Source organism: Equus caballus, chromosome 21 (genome assembly GCF_041296265.1).
Source record: "Equus caballus isolate H_3958 breed thoroughbred chromosome 21, TB-T2T, whole genome shotgun sequence".
In the NCBI taxonomy this organism is placed as follows: domain Eukaryota; kingdom Metazoa; phylum Chordata; class Mammalia; order Perissodactyla; family Equidae; genus Equus; species Equus caballus.
Window position 1 is genome coordinate 67,382,961 of NC_091704.1, and position 20,294 is coordinate 67,403,254.

Here is a 20,294-nt window from a genome sequence, read left to right on the forward strand (position 1 = left end):
CTCTGTTTCAGATAAGTCCACCTTAAGGGTCACCTGTAAAAGAAAAGATTCAAAACTTTTCACAGTGGAATACAGTCTTTGATTAATATGCAGAAGCTTCCAAAAGACAAAATGACTTCAAAAACAGCTCTAGAAAGGATCCTTACAGCAAGAAAAAAATAATCTTTAGTAAAAATCTTTGGCCATCTGAGCAAGTCCTTCTGCCAGAAAGACAATTTGGATGCAACTATTCTGTTGAGTTTTGTACCTGAGACATGGTTGAAATTTTTTAAAGATCTCTGTTTGTGTCTATCTGTATGTCTATGCATGTAAGTCCCTCTATATATCTTTCTACCTCTGGATAATTTAATTTCTAAAAGAGTTCTATTTAATTGGCTTAAAGTAAGCACTTATATAAATTATTTCTAAGTGTAATAGAAACTAACCCGAATGTCTTTCAAGTTAACATGATATAAAATAATCTCCAGTAAATGAAAGCTTATTGAAGTTTGTTGGTTTGATTAAAATAAACATGTTTCCAGAGTTAGCAGCATTGACTACGATACAGACATGTTATCTCTGTCATAAAGTTTGTCAACAAAAAATAACAACTTGGAATAATAGTTGATTTTATCTAGTGTCTCATGAAGTTTTGTAGGTAATCTAAATATAATTATTGGGAAACTAAATAGATGTGATAGGATAAAAGTTTTTGGGTGAACTTTTAAACAACAATGATGAGTTATGGTATATATACTTAAAATAACTTAGAACCTCTCAATAACTTAAAACCTTAGAGTTTTGCTAAGTTAAGTTAAATGATAAAAATTTATTGAGTATCTAAGTCATTTCCACATAAGATACATGTTAGACTTAATTACGCAACATAGATTTATCTACCTTTGGCTTCTTATTTCAGAGAAACTGGCAAAACAAGTTTATTAATAAACATGTTTTGTGTCATGCTGAGAAACTTTCTATGAGAAAGCACATATTTCTATACACCCTGTATACAAGGAAAGTAAAATGTATGTTTTCAGTAAAGAAGGTATAAGGAATGGAAATATTTTTGTTGTTTTGTTAAAAAAGATAAATTTATCCTCAAGTATAAGAAAGAAAGAAGAGAAAACACAGGACAAATTCTGAATGTAAAAAGAAAGTGATAGACAGTTTGTGGAAGTAAAACCCTGAGGAAAGAGTTTTGTGCATGGTCAAGTTGACTAAGATTAAAATATATTTAATTAAGTGAACACATTTTAACATCAAAAGGAAGCTAGTGTAAAAATTAGAATTTGGTTTTCTTTCTCTTAAAAGGATAATTTGCTTGAACTTTTAGTCTACTCCTGATAAATAGATTATAAAAGGCTTTCTTCACCTTTGATTTCAAGAGAATGTATGAACCAACTTTGCTCAAAGGAGATATCCTGCATGGTTGTCAAGGTCTTGTTAAGACACTAAAAAGAAATGAAAAATTGGTAGCAGATTCTTTTCACAGTGAGCTCCCAGGAAACAAAGACCTTAAAGATCAGGAACTACAACATGGAGGTTTTGCTCATTAAAAGAGACACCAAATTGAAGACTCTTTGCAGCCTTGTTGGAAAGGACCATACCAGGTACTCTTAACCAATCTGTGCGCTGCAAAATTAGAAACATAAATTCATGGATTCACATTGCTCATTTTAAGAAAAAGCTCATTCTCCTGAGTAGACTTCAAATTCTGTTACTCACACCCAGCTTCGACTGACTAAGACTAGTGCTACCAAACCTGGATGGAAAGAAGCCAACATCTGACGTAGTCAACTCTCCCAAGTCCGGACCAGGCCAGTAATTAAGGGACAATATATCTTACTTTTTTTTTTTTACTGGACTCACCTACTCTTGTTGCAGCATTTGTCTTCCCAAGCCACTCCAATTCTAAGACTCTAACTATTGGTCATAGGGAAGGTTACCACTTTGAGTCCAAGAAACAGTGAGCCCGTAAGTCAAATACTCACGTATAACTTTCAAACCTAGCGTCGAAGATCTATCTTCCCCGAACCTGTTCTAAATCTTCCTATTAATTCTGACTTCACAGGATGCATCTACTATGCAGGGCATGCCCTGAGAAAAGCCACCAGGGAAATTCTGCCAGAAAACATTTTTGGGAAAGAAATTATAAAAACTGTATTCACAATTATAATTTTGATTGTATAAATTATCATGTTATTCTGATGGCATGCTAGGTGTTGAAAGAGGCAACAACAGGACAAAGCACAGATCATGTTAGCTGGGAAGGAGAAGTGATCCAGATGCATTTTTAATAAATGACTTGTAGGATAAGTGAAAAAATGAGAGAGACCCCACCATGTGGGAAAAAAACAAAGGAATACCTCATTGGTTATAAATACAACCGTGGGTTGATGACGACCAAAAGGTGGGGGGTTGTGAATGAAACTGAGACCCCTCTCCCTGATCTAACAGGCAAATCCAACAAGTGAGCTGCATAGACGTAAGTTCAGTACAACAAAAATCCATGCTGTGCTGTGACACAGCTATGCAGGCCTCATAAGCCTGTGTCTAAATGACCTTGAAACCCCTCAGTTCATGACTGAGCACACCAGCAGGATGAATCAGCAACAGCAAGAGTAACGGAAACCTCACTCTCACATTTCCCGATGACATTCCTGATTGAGGGAAAAAAGGGACAACCCTGGTCCTTGCCTTCCTCCACACATAGATAACACCAACATTACAAGCCCTGTTTCATGAATAACCAAAAAGCTCTTGATATGCTTGAAGTAGACGACTCCTAGATGTGTAAGCCCTTTCCTGCACAGACGCTGCTTTGTTAAAAGGTATGTGAACTATACTCAGACCCATGGACCTCAGAGCAGTTCCGCAGAATACTCTGTCGGACTGTTTTCTGGGATTCAAATACCTCACTTTGGTTACTGAATAAACTCCTTTAATTAACTTTTACTCAGATTCTTTATTTCAGTGAACACTAGCCAAACCCTCTGGGTGTCTGTTTTGTTCCTTTGTGCAAACTGACACTGGTGGGGGTAGACTGGAGGCATCTCTATTTCTGATCATTGCTAAACCAGCACTTGAGTCATGAGCTTCTGTACCTGATGTTTAACAAGAGACAAGTGTGGCCTCAAGACCCACAGACATGCGTATCCTTCATCACAGGCCAGGGCAAGAGGTGGTGAACTGTAGGATGCTGAGCTGAGCAATCAAGATGGAATTTACATTCTCCAGCAGATCACTCCACATGCTCTGTGAAAGGTTACTGGGCGGGGGGAGAATTGAGGTGGGGAACCAGTTAGGAGCCATGGCAGTTCCATGGGAAGAGGTATGGGTGCTGGTACCGCGGTGGTCGGGGCTGAGGGACCAGGAGGCAGATTCAGCCTAGAGTTTGAAGGTAGAGTGATCAGGGTAGACTGGGGAGGAAGGCGAAGGAAAGAACACAGTGTCCATCCTAGGTTGAGGACCTGAGCAATTGACAGAAGTCTTCCTCTCCCCAGATGGAGCACATTGTGGGAGAGCATGAAGCATTCCCTTTTGGAAGCATCGGGTTTGAGACGTTCCTTGACATCCCAGGGGAGACGTTGAGGAGGCAGTTGGACACGCAATTCCTGCATTTAGAAGAGGAGTCGGTCTGGAAACGCACGTCTGGGAGCAAACACTTCGGTGCTGGCGTCGCCCGGGGTCGGGGTGGACACAAGGGGAGGAGCAGGGCTGGAACCAGCCTGAGAACTCAGGGTGCAGAGGCTTGTCATTTGTCTTTGTGAATTAGCTGCATGGCATTTTAAACCTGTTTAAATTTCTCGGTAGATTTAAGATGTGTGTTGGCGTTTTCTGAAGCCCTATTCAATAAAATATTTGGGTAATTACGACACTCGGGAAACTGGCCCAAGTCCACCAAGGCCTAAAAATAGCTAGTTTACAGACCTGTGGATTCTTTTCTCATGACAGCGAGGCCTCGCAGGCCCCGCCAGGCAGCCCGGGAGGTGCAGGCCCCCCTTAGAGGCTCAGACGGGGGCTGGACCTGGACACTTGCTGGCAGAGACCTTTCCAGTGAATTCCGTGCCGCCAGGAAGACAGACGTAGACAATGACTGAGCTTGATTAGTCGCCCAATCAGCTGTCTGTTGAGAAAAAGTGCTTGCCATACTATGGCCTACCTTCTGAATTCAAGCAGACAGGACAGTAGCCAGAGCGCCCATCATGAGGGGTGGCCACAGCAGGACGGGGGGAGAAGCACAGGATGACCACATTCTGTAAAACACTGGGCGGCACCCTGAGATGAGTGCGTGATCAAGGAAATCCATTTCTGAGATTTCAGATCAGTAAATGATGCTACAGTACTTCCCTAATAGACCACTAGTTGCGAAAAAGGCATGTATTTCACCCCCAGCAAAGAAATGATGACAAGCACCGTTGTTTAAGAAAAAAATGCAGGACAGGATCCTATTCACTGCTGTTGTTCATTCGCTGACCAGGGGCACGCCATGCTGCATGATCTGTCCTCGCACAGACACTTCAAGGGAGGGCAACACCATAAGGTGGTGGGGGAAGGAGCCCATCCAGCACCGCAGGAGGTCCCATTAGCCTACCTGGAGGAGGGGAGGGTGGTCATCATGTTGGAAAGAATACACTGGTCCAACACAGGCTTTGTTTGACCTACACTATGTTGTTTAACATTTTAAAATATAAATCCCTTTACTAGCTAGCTTTTGCTCATTTATGCTGTGGTGACCAACACCCCTCAGATGTCACTGGCCTACAGGACTGTCACGGTACACATCAACAGCTCCTCTCCCTGGCATTATTCCACATCATACCTTCTTCATTTGGGGACCCCAGCTGGAGGAGCAGCCATATCTCAGTCACGTGGCCAGGGAGAAGAGAGGCAGAGACAAGCCACACATTGCTCTCAAGATTCTGCTGGGATCTGGTGATGTCACATCATGTCACATCAAATCACATCTCACTGGCTGAAGCCATGCCAGAAAGACACTTCCAACCCAAGGGGGAGGGCTGGATGGGTCATCCTCTGACAGAGAGGACAGAGAACAGTTGGGATAATGGGAAGCTCCAGTATCATCTCCAACGATACCTCCAGACAAAGGATGCCACCTCACATGCACCACGCCCTGTGACTCTCCACATCTCACCACTGGCCCACCCTTCTCGTAGACAGCACCTCTGTGGTCTGAGTTGGCACTTGAGTGTGCAGCCAAGGCTAATAAATGGAGGGCTATTTGTTGCCTTGGTCTAGCTAACTTTAAAAACAGCCATTAACAAGTCCACTTTTTTTTGTCATAAAAATATTTAAGACTAGTGGATGTTCTGATCTCACAATGTCGAGAAACACTGTCAAAGTTTTGCTTCGTCATGTGGCTGAGTCTTTCTCGGTTCTTCAATGGATGCATTCATGCACTAATGTGTTAACTAGGCGATTATTGAACAAATCTACATGGAGTCCTTCTTCCCAGGTGATGAGTGCAGGATGGGCAGCAGGGAACATGGCAGGGATCCAGCCAGGGTGGTGCCTCCCACCAGAAGATCAGAATGAGGACTTGGGGCACACAGTTGGGAGTCAGACACCTACCTCAGTCCCCAAGGAAGCTCCCTCCCCCTCGAGCAAAAGGCAAATCCTTTGGAGCAGGTGCTAAATGTTCTGGGTATAAAACCTCAGTGTGACCAACCATGTGCACAATGGATGGAATATGAGCCATCACAGACGGACGTGAACTTGGTATTCTCCGCCAATCATCCTGACGTAAAAGAGTTTCAAAGGAATAGAAACAGGAAAAGAGATGCCCCATTGGCACGCATTGGCATTTGCGTTGTGCCAATATGCTATTTCACATTTTGGATGTTGGGTCCTCGTATATTTACTCACTTATTTTCCTATATAAACTGCCCCCAGCTGGGGACAGGGATAGTGCCAACCCTGTCCACTCTTGTATGGCAGAGCACAGCAAAAAGCCTGGCTGAGAGCCATGTCCCACACACACTTGTTGACTGAGTAACAGAACTGACCCTCAAGATCCTACCCAGTCAGACCTCAATCTCCAGACCAGCCTTAATTCCAACCACTCTCTGACTTGCTGAAGTCTTGGAATTCTTTGCTCGCAACCCCTGAGCAAGCCACAGGCTTTCTTGTCTCTGACCTGCAGTTCAGGGTGCACCAATTTTCTGGAAGCTTCTCTCAATGTCTTCTCTGCCTCTCCCAATGCAACCTGTGGCTTCCAGACCCAGGTCCAACTGAAACCTTTGTAAGGCTTTCCTGGTCATGTCAACTTAAAGTGATAAGAGTTAGGAGGTAGAAATTAACAGTCATTGTGAAAATGACTGGAGTGATTTTGAAAATGAATGATGGGCTTCTCTCATTGCCTTGAATTAGGTAACAATTGAACTATTTGGTTTTTCACTCTTTTGCTCAGTGTCCCAAGAGGACCATAAGCTTCGACACAGCAGAAGTCTTACTTCCTGAGAATCTGGGCCCTTCGCTGGCCCCAGCCTGGCCTGCAGGCAGGAGGCGCTCAGTATACGTGGGTGTGACTCGGATCTACCTGTGAGCCTCTCTGTTCCTTGTAGCTTGTGGACAGGGCAAGGATTGTCCCAAGAATGCAGCAGACAACACCAGCATGGCCTGGGAAGAAACATTCCTAATAGCAATTGGGTAGAGATCTTTTCAAAGAGCAATAGAAGTTCCAAACTAACATGAGACAAACAAGTGCTCCAGAAAACAAAAAGAGGAGTCTGAGGACAGAAACACATTCGGATCTGTAAATATTTAAGGAGTAATCACTCCGTGCAAAGGGCACTAGGCTCTGAGCCAGGCACTGTCCAGAAGACCTCAATTTAGGGGATAAGAGAGACAGAAATGTTTTTCACCCTGGTTTGAAAATGTAAGCGCTTATTAAGTAAAAACTAAAAGATTGAAATGGGTTGCTTAACTAGTCAAGTAGTATTCACAAATTCAACCCAGTTACTGACACGTTGGATTACCTGGGTGCTAAAACTTTCAAAGAAAATGTCACTTAGATAAAAGGAGATATTCAACTTATTTTGTCTTTATCTTTGGCTCAATCAAATAATATTTCTAAAATTCACTTCTATGCCTTTTGAAACAGAATGTGTGCTTGTTCATTGGAACACTTACATTTTGTCTTAGAGAAAGTGATCTTGGCTAAGTTGTTTTCTCAAAGAAGCTGACTATTTTCAGGACAATACACTCTTCATATTTTAGAGACACGGATCACAGCACATCTCCCACAAGGCACGCAGATATTGGAGGCAGATAGAAGAAACTTTCTCCTTGTTCTTTCACCACTAATTTCTAAGAACAAGTTTGTGAAATTTGAAACGTCACAGGAAATATCTGCATAAATGCTGTAATTATGTTATTAACCAAGAAAGGCTTGAGGAGTGAGACAGATGAATCCATTTCATGTCTAAACAATAAAATGACAAACCATGAGGGTGTTTCTCAGATTATTTCAGAGGGAGATAAAGAGTTCTGTTCCAAAAACATCTTATTTGTAAAATGCTTAAAGCAAAGAAAGCAAGCTGCCAAGGCAAAGGCATTTCTAGAATTCACCATTTTTAAATAGCTGTGAACAATTATTGCCAAAATGGCACATTATTTGTAGCCTGCTAGTGAAAGTTTTTAAAAGCTGGACAAGTTTAAATTCAAATGGCAATTGCTTAAGACCTAGAATCCTGATGTCTAAAATGTGAAATATAATTTCATGGGAAAAAAATATTTATGGTAAATTTAAGCCCAGTGCTGGAAAATATCTTCTATGCTTGTGAACTTTTTATGAGAGAAACACCTATACTGCTTTTAACGGGTGGATCATGAAACACAAAATAACAGTTTGATGGGTTAGTACAGTATTTTTAGAATAATGACCAACCAAAATGAAGGGAAGAACTATTCATAGAATGCTTTTTCTGTCTGTGAGTCATGCTTAGAATTCCTTCACCCAACCAAATACGTATATTTATTTCCACCATCTGCATTCATACTTTACATCTAAAACTTGAATGCATTTTGAATTGATTTTCATATAAAGTATGAGGTAGGAAGTCTAATTAATTTTTCCAAATAATTAGTCATTCAGTCCAATATACTATTTCTCTGGTTATTGAGATTATGACACACTAAATTCTTACAAACCCTCAAGTATGTTTCTAAAGTTTTTTTCTTTTCTGATAATTAGTCTGTCCATTCCTCAACCAGGAAAATCCTGTTTTAATTATTAGATTGTAAGCTGGTATGTTTGGTGTCTGGTAAGAAGGGGTTCCTCTCCTCCAAAATTGGATCTTATTTTATAAGAAACGAATTATCTTGTATATTCCAGTAAATATATTGTTCCAGGTAAACCTTAGAATAACTTAGTCAAGTTCAAAAAAAAAAAAAAAACCATTGGTATTGTATAAATTTAAATGTATTAAATTGTTACCTTTTCAGATTATGTAAAATTATTCTATTAAATTGTATTAAATATATAAAAGAATTAATGTAAGTCTTCCTACCCAGAAGAATGTCTCTTCACTTATTCAAGAATTTTACGTCTTGAGGTAAAGTGTTATTAATGACTTGACAGTGACTCTGCACATTCTTTTTAAGCTTCTTGCTAGTATCTTTATTTTTTTTACTGAAAAGTATGTAGATGATTTTTTCTAACTGTACTGGTTATTGCTGCAACGTCAGAAAGATATTGATTTCTGGGTATTGGATTGCTAACCAACTACTCCATTCAAGTGTGTTATTAATTAAAGTAGTTTTAACAAGTTGATTCCCTTGCGCTTTTCAGGTAGGCAATTGAATTGCCTGCAAAGACAGATAATATTGTCTCCGACTTCGCGGTATGCTGCTTCATGTTTTTCTCATCTTATTTCATTGTCTAAAATTTTCAAATCAATGATGAACCATACGAGTGATTGTAGGCATTTTTCTTGTTCTTTACTTTAATGGGAGTGTCTATATTTTTCATTGCTAAATATACTTTAATTGCTGGCCTCCAATAGGGTATTAGATTATTAAGAAAATGGCATTCTATTCCTAGTTATAGAAGCTTCTTTTTTAAATTCAGCAATGAATATTATTAAACACCTTTTTTATACTTAATCAAAAAATCATGTAGCCTTTCTCCCTTCACCTACTTATTCACTCAAGTATTATAGAACAGATTCGTTTAGGTTAAATCATCCTTACATTACAGCAAAAAATACGCTTAGACATGGCAGATTATTACTAGATCAGACTACTAGACAATATACATCAATATTTTATTAAAGTTTTTGCATCTGTGAGACTCTTACATAGTTTAAATAATGGCGTTTTTTCCTCAAAGATTTCATGATAATGATTATTGAAGACATTTTTGATAACTTCTAAAATTTCAAGAGCTCTTTCCTGGTTTTCTATTTCTTATCAAATCCATTTGAGTTATGTGCATCTTTCCAGCAAAACATCAATGCTTTCAAGTTTATAAAGCATGAAGTTGTGTTTCTATCCGTTTCTTTTTTGTATTTCTGAATAATTTTTGCCTTTTTTAAAAGAGCTGTTGGCTGGTAACTGAAGATTCATTACAGTTATATATTTGTTCTGAACTGTACAATTTAACCACGTGAAATGACCTCCTGTGCTCTGTGCGGTCCTCTTTGTCTCGTACGTCAGTCAGCATTCTGTCAGAGAAACAGAGCGGCTATTAGAGTTGTGAGAATAAGGCATTCATCCTAGGAGTTAGGGCTTCCAGGCGCGGGAGGGGCTCCAGGAGTGAAGGTCTGTAGAGGGAGGTGAAGATCAGAGAAGCAGCCGCTCACCAGCTCACCTGAAGCACCAGAGGTAGTGGACATGTGGGAACCTGCAGGTCTAGCTCCCAAGTGGGACCGCAAAGAGCGAGCCCGTGGCGAGGTCTAGGGAAACCCCCACCTCGGAGGAGAGGCTGTCTCTGAATAACTGCCACTTGGGCAGGTCCACAACCAAGGGCCTGGTGGTGGCCTGCGGACATGGCTGGTCAGCAGGGTCAGCAGTCAGGAGGATAAGCTGGACCCGGAGCAGAGGAAAGCAAAGACAAGCTGGGGTATATCAGTTGTCTCTGCATTTGTCTGTCGTTATATCCGACCATGATTAGTGACTTCTGTTTCTTTTCTTTTCTTTTTTGAGGAAGATTAGCCGGGAGCTAACATCTACCGCCAATCCTCCTCTTTTTGCTGAGGAAGACTGATCCTGTGCCAACATGCATGCCCATCTTCCTCTACTTTATATGTGGGACACCTGCCATGGCATGGCTTAAGGAGCGGTGCGTAGGTCTGCACTGGGGATCTGAACCAGGGAACCCCGGGCTGCTGAAGCGGAATGTGCGCACTTAACCACTGCGCCACCAGGCCAGCCCCTATGACTTCTGTTTCTAAGGTTAATGATTTCTGCCTTCCAAATTTTGTGCATTTCTCCTTTGCTCTACTCTAATTAGAACCATACAGAGAAGGGGGTTCTCAGTCTTCACCAAGCTCATAGAACATAAACGAACACACATTGAGTTATATTTTGTCTGGCATTAATTTGTAATTGCTGCTTTGCTCACATGCCCAGGACCCACTGCAGGGCTGACCCCAGCAGGCATTCAATGAATACGAAAGATGGAATAAATCCACTGTGAAAGGAAGGGTAACACAGATGGGGGTTCTGAGGGCAGGAATCTGCCATCGTGTTAGCGCCCCTCCAGTCCAGCCCCAGGCACATGGCAGCAGGCAGAACCCCAGGAAAGCCTGTGTGACTGACAGCGGCTCCCGGGACTGTGGGGCGAAGGCAGCGGCGCAGGTGGCAGGCCCTGTGCCTCCGGCTCTTCCCTCTGCTGGAGGAAGCGGGCTGGCCTCCCCGGCCGCCTCCAACAGCCCTTCACTCAGCCTCTGCATAATTCCCGAGGCCTCCACCTGCCCAGGAATGTTTTAGATCCTTCTTATGAATTACTCCCAATTAAAACTGCGTAAATTTTTTTGCATCCATGGTGATGTTTTCAAGATCTGGATTTCCTGAAGGGAGCAGGACACTTGCTGGTAAAAGTTACTGTGATGGTTAATTTTATGTGTCGACTTGGCTAGACCATGGCCCATGTGTTTGGTCAAACACCTATCTAGGTGGCGGTCTGTGGCCATCGTGGAGAGTGGCTCTACACTTGCTGGAGGGAAGCAAAGAGAGCACAGACCCTCACACATGCCACAAACACACAAGCACCTCAAGGCCCGCACAAGTCCAGTCCTGCTGACTGGTCCTCTCCCTTCACCGTTTTGAAACAAATTGCCTGTAATATTTCACCAGGTTAAAAATGTTCCCCTACCTACTCGCCACCTTTGTTGGAAATTACAGCTGCCAGATCCAGCACAGTAAATTCAGACAAGGACACAGACATTTAAAGAAATTCAAAAGCAATTTCTCCTGAAAAGCAAAGAATTATTTATTCCTTGAGAACCATCACTGCTTAATTTATTGTGGGTGTCCAAATATTAGGTTATCTTATAATAAAATATATCTTGAGAGTACTTTTAAATCCTTTTAGAAATGAAGAGTAAGTTTAAGATTTCCCTTTGAATGCAGGCGTGAAATAATTCACAGCAAATGGAGGCCTCAGGCAAGTTAGCGAGTCCCGAAGTGGTTTAATATTCTCTGAGAGGTTATAGAGGGTCTTTGATGTGATACCACACATACATACACACACACACACACACCACATCCATACCACACACATACACACACACATATACACATAACCCCCACCGTTTCCCCACAAGCAGACACACAAACACACACATACATACACATCACACACACCACATTCATACACACCACACACAAGAAAACACACACATATCACACACACATAGACCATACACACCACACACAAGCACATATAATTTTCACATATGTAGACACATATACATGCAGCTGACCTTCATTATTCATGGATTCCATGTTTGTGATTTCACCTCCCTGCTAAAATTTATATTTCACCCCAGATCAATACTTGCAGCACTCCTGTGGTCATTCGTGGACATGTGTAGAGCGATGAAAACATTGAGTCACCCAAGTCACACCTTTCCAGCTGAAGGCGAGCAAAGCACACTCTGCCCTCTCACTTCAGCTCTCACCCTACAAACGAGGGTCCTGTTCTCAGTCTATTTCATACTCCATTTTTCTCATTTCTGTGCCTTTTGTTGATTTCACTGTTTAAGGTGCCCCCCAAGCGTAGTGCCAACATGCTGTCTAGTGATTCTAAGGGCAGGAAGACTGGGATGGGGCCTGTGGAGAAGAAGCAGGTGTTAGATAAGCTTCGTGCAGGCACGAGTTATAGTACTATTGACGTTACACAGTACAGCCAACGTTAACTGATCGACAGGACGTATTAAACAACGCATCCTTAATAATCAATTAACAATAAAATGAGATTATGTAAGGACTGGTTGATGATAATGTTATGACCAGAAGCTCGCAGGAACCTATCCCTGCGTTTCCCAGAGGAGCAGCCATCCAGGACCTGCCCATTTGGGGTTTGCAGCAGCTTCTAGAACAAACCAACGTGAATGACAAGACCAACTGTACGCAAGGATGTAGAACTCTGACGTGTATCACGTCACAGACACAGTCCGGTGTGGTAGCCCTTCCCTGATGCTAATGAAGGCGATTCCACAGCGTGCCCTGCTCACCTGAATCCCCAGCCTCGGTCTTTGGAGCCCAGGGTGGAGACATTCATACCCTCATCCTTTTCTCTCTTATCTGTTTGTCCTGGTTGTCGGCAGGGTGAGGCACATGTCAGGTCTCTAACAACTGGTTTTGTTCTGTTTAATTTTCTTTTTATAATTTACAAGTGTCCCAAGGCCCAGGTGAAGCCCAAGGACATGTACCATTTGGCCTGTGCAGTGTTTTTGAATTAGTTGCTCACATTTAAAAATCCAAAGATTTTACGTGAAATCCTGAGAGGCTCCCTCACCCTTCCCCTTGTTGCCGCCTTCCAATCCCACACCTTATCATTCTCTGAGCTTCCACACGAGTCAGTAGCTGCCACCCACGAATGAGTGTAGATCTTTCCTTCTGGTCATTCTCAATCTAGACAAAGTGATGAGAAAATGAGCTCCTTGACATTCCGCCCTTTGGGAAGCTTTCCCTCCAGCGCAGTCTTCCTGGGACTTCCCTGATTGGATTGGTGTGCTGGAGCAGGCCACTTCCCATCAGGTTCTCCAGGGTGTGTGGAACCAACTATCAAGCAAGCATGAGGGCTTTTGCTTCCCGGTCAACCGTAAGGAAAAGAAGGCAACACAGCAGGGCCAGGTGTCAGAGTCTGGGCCGTGTGCTTATGCAGCTTGCTCGAGCCTTCTGTACCCGGCAGAGGCCAATTCCACAGACACGTCATCCATTCGATAATGAAGAGCTGCTGCACTCGCCCAAGCTTGGTAGGTCAGAGAGCACCTGGTGCAAGATGGGAAGTTTGCGTCTCGTGGACACTGATCCCATGATCAGAAGTTCAGTATTTTCCAGGGCCTAGTCCCAAGCCAGGGGCTTTTATTCAAAAAGCAGAATATTGCTCTGCAAAAGAGAAGTCTTGCTCCAAAACTCTATGGCTGTCCTAAGATTCTCTTGTTGGGCTTGTCAGAGACGCCACCTGCTTGGAGCATCATTTGATCTGCTGGGTCAGGAGGCTCAGGTGGCAGTGCCTTTGGATTGCAACCTAGAACTGCTACAGAATCTTCTCTTGCTCCGAAACCCCACCGAAAACTGGCAGTCTTTCAGGTTGTTCAGTAAATGGGCTGGAGTAGCTCACTAAATGTGGTACACGTTGTCTCCAAAACCCAGAGCCCCCTATGTATTGAACATCGTTTTAGTTGTAGGAGGAACAACCTGCAGCAACTTTTCTTTATCCTTGAGAAGAACATCCTGACGTGCTCCAGACCACTAGATGCCCAGGAACTTTATCAAGGTAGTGGGCCCATGAATTTCCCTGGCATTTCTCTCTCATGGTAGTCATGGATCTTAGTAAGGCAGCTGTTATGGACCGAAGCGTTTCCCCTTCAAATTCAGATGTTGAAGCCCAACCCCCAATATGATTGTATTTGAATAGAGGGCCTTTAGAGAGGTAGTTAAGGTTAAATGAGGTCATAAAGTGGGGGCCTAATTCTCTAGGACTGATGTCCCTATCAGAAGAGGAAGATGCATCAGAGCTCACTCTCTCTCCCCAGGTGTGTACAAAGGAAAGGCCACATGAAAACACAGGGAGAAGGCAGCCACCTGCAAGCCAGGAAGGGAGGTCTCGCCAGAAACCAAACCTTGACCTTACGCTTCCAGCCTCCAGAACTGTGAGAAAACAAATATCTGCTGTTTAAGCCGCTCAGTGTGGTATTTCGTTACCGCAGCCTCAGCTGACGAAGACAGAATCTAAAGTACTTGTTACTTCCTGATGATCGGATCCAAACTGCATATTTCCAGCAATGTGTGTGATATTTTATAGGCTATCAAAATAATCGAGTTCCCTACAAACTAGATTACGGCAGAGAAGGAAAGTGGACACAACTCTGAAGCAAGGCTGTGGAGGCATATTGCTGACCCTGCCAGGTAAGAGCAAACTTCTTCTGGTACTTGCAAGTTAGAAATACAGATGTATGAAAGCATTTGTCAGATCAATAGCTATATATCAAATTCCAGGAGCTGTGTTGATATTTTCCAGGAAAGGTGCCACTGTTTGGAACAGCAGCTGCTATTGGAGTTACCATGTAATTAGTTTATGATCATCCAAAGTGCAGTTACTTTCCCAAAAGGCCCAACAGATAAATTAAATAGAGATGTAATAATAGTACTCAAAACGTAATACTCAAAAAGAGTAACCTGGTCAAAGTTTACTGCAGAAATACTACCATTATCCCTACCCCTGTGTCTTTCAAGTCTTTGATGATCATACTAATCTCAGCAATCCACTCAGAGACATGACATATACATGTATATATATTTATATTTTTTTGGTTTACTGTCCTAGAAGGAAGGAAGAGTTCAAGGGACTTCCACCTGTTGCTTTCTACCACACAAGCATCAGGGACCCGAGGTGCATAGCCTTCTAGTTGTTGATTGTATTCCAACTAGTATTGTCAGGCACTGGGAAAATAACAGGAAAGTGAATCCATGAGCCAACTGGACCCATGGTGAGACTTGGGCCAAACTCCATTTATTATTTTATCAACATAAGCCTTTCCTTTGACTAGGGAAGCACAGCAGCATTATTAATCCTACAAATTAGCATCAGTTCAGAGCCAGCGTCCATTGTGCTACAAAAGTTTCTCCCACTTTTCCCATTGTACTTCCATCCTATTAAATGGATGCTGGTCCTTTTGGGGGAAGACTTGCAGAGATATTTACAGAATATGCTTGTAGCAATGTCGCAGAGTCCTCGGTTGTGTGATTGTTTAATTACTCTACTCCCGTTGGACTCCAAGGTCCATAAACACAGAAGCCATGTTTGCTTGGCTCACCCTCACGTTCCCAGAACCTAGCAGAGTGCCTGACACAGAGGGGGCACGTGAATCTTTTCTGGATGAATGAAGCAGGGAAGGGCTGTGGGAAAGCAACACACTCAGGGTTGGGCCAACCTCACACAGAGATTTGGAACCAAAAGCCCTAAAGAGTTGTCATAAAGAGTGCCCTGTATCTAAGCTTGTGCATCTGTCTTCCTGAGGCTCCTTGGTGATGACAGCTCAGCAGGACCAGATCCAGTGTTCAGAGTACTGGATCTTGGCCATCTCTCAACTCTTTTTGGCCATAGACAGATTGTTTTCCCCCTACTTTACCTCACTGGTCTCCACCTCCAGGTTTCCCAAGTCTCAACTCCAAGGATGAATCTTGGTTGAACACAAAAAGGATTGAAGAAGTGACAGCCCAATTTCTGAGGTTGAGTATCAAGTCACCCTTGACATCTATTTGAGTCTGGACTCCTGCGCCATACATGTTCGTGGGCATCTGGTGCCCCAGAGTCTGAGGCCTTGACTTTGTAACCTGTGTGGTCATTTGATGGCTAGGATTCTACTTGCCTCCTCCATCTACCTCACTCATCTTACCAGCACCCCCCAACCCCTTGCCAGAGGCCCTTTGACAAAATTCCCTGATACCTGCTTAGAGGTTCACTCTGATACCATACCCTCCAACATATTTCTAATTCTTTTGCTTTTGTTTTGTAATATGTTTAGTTGATCGCAGAAAAGTTGCACAATAGTAGAGAGTTCCCATAAACTCTTCGTGCAACTATCAAATCAGGAAATTGCCACTGGTAGAGCACTCTTGACTAGACTGTAGATCTTGTTGAAATGTCACCAGTTTTTCTATGAATGTCCCTTTACTGCCCCAGGATGCAACCCAGGACCCACATCGTGTTTAGTTGTATTGTCTCCAGTCTATGACAGTTCCTCAATCTTTTCTTGTGTTTCATGACCTTGACATCTTTGAAGAATATCAGTAAGGTATAACAGAACTTCTCTCCATTTACATCCTGTAAAATATTTTAAAAGGTAATATTAGGGGGCTGGCCCCAGTGACCTAGCGGTTAAGTTCAGCGTGTTCCGCTTTGGCAACTGGGGTTCAGTTCCCAGGCGTGGACCTACACCATGCTGCAGCAGTGACCCACATACAAATTAGAGGAAGACTGGCAATGGATGTTAGCTCAGGGCCAATCTTCCTCAGGAAAAAAAAAGGTAATATTACATCATATTATTTCTGGCTTAAAATTCCTGTTTCCATATCACTTACAGAAGAATGTCTTATGCTTCCCATCTGGACATATGGACTCTTTATCATCTGCTCCTGCTGTCATTTCATCACTTTTCCCGTTAGGCCCCAGCATCACCCAATTCTGCAGCCATCCTGAACCCCTTCTAACAAACATGTTCCAGCATCTTTGTCCTCACCACACCTGAAAGGCTTTTTTTCCTTCCCTTTATCTACCATGCCAACTCCTAATCATTATTCAAGACAATATTATTCAGGTAACTAATGCTAGAACCTACAATGACCCCTAAGTCTTAGTGGCCCACCATAATAACAGTTCACTTCTCATTCACTCAAGGTCTCACGTGGATGCGCCTGGTTGGGTAGCTATCCTGGGAAACTCCCCTCCAAGTGCAGGAAACATCTTGGGACACTGTCTTGCCCAAAACATACCTCCTAGGATCACCACTGAAGGGGGAAAAAGGAGAAGTACATGTGGAAGTTTTTGTTTTGTTTTTTCTATAGCACAAGCTAATATAGGCTCACATCATTCCTGCCCGTATTACATTGGTCAAAACCAATTACATGGTCCCACCCATGTGCAAGAGAACATGGAAATGTAGTTTCCTGGATCCCAGGAGGAAAATGAAGCAGCTTAATAAAGTTATAGCATGGTCTCTGCTCCTGGCCACCCTTCTGTTTATCGAATTCCTTTATTTTTCTTCCCACATAATACAACTTGCTCACCCTCTTCCCAAGAGAGAGAACTTGAACACCCCTCCAGTTACAGCATCCAACTCAGAGCCCAGGATCTCTGAATGGATCAGGCCTCTCCACGAAGAACAGGGGCAGCTCCTTTTGGTCTGGTCTCCTGTGATCTGAGAAATAAGTTTTCTGCCACACTGCTTCCCAGATTTCCAGTCTGTAGTGGTGGATCAGGACAGGAGAACTGCACAAACCCTTCCATCTGAGAAAGCAAGGATGGAAGCCTCGCATCCATCCCTGGCCCATCCTTCAGTCCTGCAGGACAGGTGTGGTGATGTTTCCCTGCTTTGGATGCTGGGGAAATTCTAATTAGACCCTGTGTTCGCTCTCCGAAAACCCATGGTTATGTCCCCAGACTTCACTCACACACTGGGAGCTCCTCGTTGCTCATTGTTATTCACAGCCACATAAGAATAGACTTTGGGTAGGAGGTCCTCCTTGGGGCAGTACAGTTTTGGGAGCTCACTTCCTGTTTTGGAAAGACTGAGGACTCAAAGATTGTTTTAAAATTCCAAAAAACCAAAGGATTTTTTTGGTCTAGACTCATGGTATTCTTGGCAGTGCAATTGTCGCAAAAACTTAGTGACTTCTGATTCATTTGCCTCCTGTCGATTCCATGTACCGATAACCACACTGAAAGACCTTTCCTGGACATCATTCTGGAATCTCCTTTGTTCCTCTGCCTCCTTACTCCTGTGATATTCTCTCTGAACGTCACTCAGCCTCTTTGAGGTCATTGAGCTTGGGTAGGAAGTCTACATGCTTACTCACACCTTTGCCCTGAGTCACTCTATTTCGCTCAGGAAGTTCACCAGAACTTTGTCAGCTGAAATTATTCTTTATTCCCATATTTTACTGTTTGGGGACTAGAAGCAGTTACTTTTTACAACCCTACCAAGGCCCTGAATTTCTGCACTCTCTATTACCTTTTATTTTTTGCTTATGAGCTAGCCAGTTATTTCCTGAGCTCATCTCTTTCTTTTATTGCCTTCCCAAACAGAACCAATTCCAATTAAAACACATTTCTAACTTTCCATTTTCCAACAACTCTCCCTACCAGCCCAGAGTAATGGGGTCTGCCTTCCAAGTCTCTGCAGGTGACCATTTTGCCAGATACTTCATCACCACATGACATAGATGTCCAGCCACCTAACATGCTATGTTTCTTCTCCGCCTCTTGCCCAACTGATAAGAAAACGGCCATATATATGTTGTTAGAGCAGCAACCCACTGCAAGATACCAATTTCCATGTTATTAAATAAATCATGCTAGTTGTTGCAGACAACTTCCAAATTTCAGTGGCTCAACAAAATAAAAGTTTATTGAGGATTTTCCAGTTAGGGCACCGTCCTGCAGGCAGTGACTCAGCGATCCAGGCTCCTTCCATCCTGGAATGCTGCCATCTCCAACATGTGCCTCCAAATTTGCCACAGGAGAAGGAAAGAAAGGATCAGGTGTGCAAGGTATTTTACGGACTAACCTGGAAGTGTCGTCCATCACATCTCCCCATATTCTCTTGGTTGGAATTAGTTTCATGGCCCCACTCAGGATACAATGGGGCTGGTAAATGTCATCATCTTGGGTACTCAGAAGGGAATTAAATGGTTAACAATAATTAGAATTATTTCTGCCACAAAGATCAATCTGAAGTGTCACCTTATGTCTTTGCAGAATCAGGCATTTCTCCCTCCACTTAACATATGTCTTGTACATATCTGTATTATGGTACTTACCACGTTGTATTAAAAATTATTTTATTGACGAGTCAGGTAACGAGTGCGTCAAGGTTAAGAGCTGTCCTCTATTCATCTCCGTAGCACCGCAGCCTGGCACTTTGCCCGGCACACAGCAAGAGCTGAATGAGCGCTTGCTGAGGGGATGTTGAGACGGAAAAGAGGCGGAGCTAAGAGTGGACATTGAGAGTCTGTCCTCTCTGCAGGGTCGGATGGGGTTTCTCTGTTAGGAAGAGAACAATTGGGGATTATTATGAGAAACGTTTTCTAATAAAAATGAAAGTAACATTATACTCTTTTTCCTTTATTCATATGGGAAAATTGTCCCAGCCCCGCCAACCTCAGCATTCACTTTGTGGTTTTGTATTTCCCAATGGGTTATTCTCAACACAATGCAAGTTCTCAGTAGAGGTTATTATTCATATTTCTTTGAATAACATCTCCTGTCCTGAATTAAACTGTTACTTACAATAGAAAAAAAAATGGCTTATAAAATATGGGCATTGGACATTTTGAGGACCCTATTCAGAACTGGGAGGGTGACGTGCAGGGAGTCTGTCCCCTGAAGATTTAGGACTGTGGCCCAAGGCTTCTCTATTCAAGGAGCCCAGGATAGAAAACCTTCCTATTCAGGCTGAATCATGTCCAATTAACTGATGGAAATATATAGAAAAGCGGAACAATAGCCCATTTACTCTCAATCCAAGAAACAAAGGGCTCCTGATGAGGACGAAGGGATTCTGAACATCATCTGAGATGTCACCTGGCTCCTAGGCTGGGCATGTGAGTGCAGAGAAGGAAGCTGCTCAGAGTCCTGGGGACAGAGGGAGTCCGCCACCAGGAAGGATGTGCCAGGACCAGATAGGTGGTGGTGGGGGGCACTACATCTAGGGGACGGCATCAGAGGAGTGGACAGCATAGGTTTGTATTTATCTAGATGGTTTTCTAGCAGGTGGAGGTGTTTTGTTGTAAAATAATTAGAACATTGTGAGAATTTTCTGACAGGTAGACATGAAGTGTCTTGAAGAAGGGTACCTTTTTATAGCTTGCCCCAAAGCACCACCTGAGCTAGTTGCAGC